The sequence below is a fragment of the Olea europaea genome, unplaced genomic scaffold (genome assembly GCF_002742605.1).
Source record: "Olea europaea var. sylvestris unplaced genomic scaffold, O_europaea_v1 scaffold447, whole genome shotgun sequence".
In the NCBI taxonomy this organism is placed as follows: Eukaryota; Viridiplantae; Streptophyta; class Magnoliopsida; order Lamiales; family Oleaceae; genus Olea; species Olea europaea.
In genome coordinates, this window is record NW_019262776.1 from 244,310 (window position 1) to 245,945 (window position 1,636).

Here is a 1,636-nt window from a genome sequence, read left to right on the forward strand (position 1 = left end):
AGTAAACTGAGAGCCCAACAAATATCAAATTAACCCAAATCACCCAAAGCCATGAATTATATACAACCTTTGATGTTTAGAATTATAAAAAATCAAAGCAATTTTTTCTAGATTTGCAATATGGAGTATTTATGATTTTGATTTTTTTTTTAATGAAATTTGAATAACATATAGAAAGTTCAAAGAATGCATTATTTTATTTATTTTTAAGTTTATAATACTTAAAATAATATTAAAAATTGGAAAATGCATAATTATACATATGCTTAACACATTTTAGAACCTTGACATAACCTAAGAACATCTTAACTAGCAACGAACACATAGCTTTCAATCACATAAATTATATTTCAAATTTCAATTATTAATTAATTTACTTCTGTGAGAGTGTGACCTTAATTATAATAACTATTGGGTAGGTTTGAGCCACTCCTTGTTATATTTTGTAGGGAAATTTTTAGAGGGCCTCCATATTTAAAATGTGCAAAATAGTCCAACAACTTTTTATTATAATTTTTTTTTTTTTTTTGCAGTGACTTTGTATTCATTTTTTTTTGGAATAATTTCGTTATGCAAGCTTGATTTTAAATGTTAGTGAGAAGAAAATTCAAAATAGCTCACGAGAAGACTCGTCGGTAGAAATTGGAAAAGCATATCTTAATTTTGATGAGGTTGGACTTTCTTTGCTAAGAAATTTGCCCTATGCGTCATCTATGGAGAGACTAACCCTAACGAGTGTATTATATTTTAGGGTCATATTTAACAATATTTTCATTGAAGACTATATGATTAATGCATAGAAATAAGAACACATTCTACATGCTATACTTCAAATTTTATGCTAATTTCTCCGGTGGTTTCTTGATTACTCTTTAATTTCATTCACTCATCACGAGTATCTGAAACTATCAAAAACACAAAATTCTAAGTGCTTTTTTTTTACAAATCTTTGGGTACATTATTATATATTTTAGTTCTACTCACTACAATAAAAGTGGGTTTTTACGGCTTGAATTTACGACGTGCATTTATGACATGTCGTGAAAGAAGACTATTTATGGCATTAGCTATATGTATGCCGTAAAAAATCAATAACTTAAAGCATTTACGGCGTACATTTTTGCATGCAGTAAAATCTGAATATTTACAGCGTGCTAAAATTGGACGTAAAATCTGAATATTTACGGCGTGCTAAAATTGGACTTGTTACGGCGTGTATTTGTATGCCGTAAATACCGTCTTTTTTTTCCGATTTTATTTTCCTTATTTTTTCGTTTCTTCCCAGTTTTTCATTCATTTTTACGAAACATGACCGCCGTCTTCGTTTCTTCCTGCTCTGTTCGTGCTGTTCTCTCCCAAATTACCACCTTCAATTGGCCATCAACCGTTCAATTAGCCGTGAGCCCGCTAATATACTTGCTTGAATGTTGCTCCAATTGAATTCCAAAATCCCGTGCTCTCCCTCCATTTTATCTCCCTTTTTTCCCAAATCCAATTTGGCTTTCTCAACTCTAGTCGTTGTTGTCCATCTGTCCGTGTCTCCGCCACCGTGTGTCCGCCTGAGTGCCGCTGGCTCATATGACTTGTGAGCCCTCTTTTCTCTTCCCCCCCCCCCCCCCCCCCCCCCCCGCCCCCC

At 33.4% G+C, this 1,636-nt stretch overlaps 1 long non-coding RNA gene across 1 annotated transcript in view; it reads left to right on the forward strand.

Annotated features, from left to right (window-relative positions):
- The first annotated feature begins 1,279 nt into the window (after positions 1-1,279).
- The window catches only part of LOC111388016, a 15,833-nt gene continuing 15,476 nt past the window's right edge, over positions 1,280-1,636 (forward strand). Inside the window, exon 1 of the long non-coding RNA XR_002701489.1 lies at positions 1,280-1,585. This is a non-coding gene — a long non-coding RNA (uncharacterized LOC111388016). The remainder of the gene's footprint in view (positions 1,586-1,636) is intronic.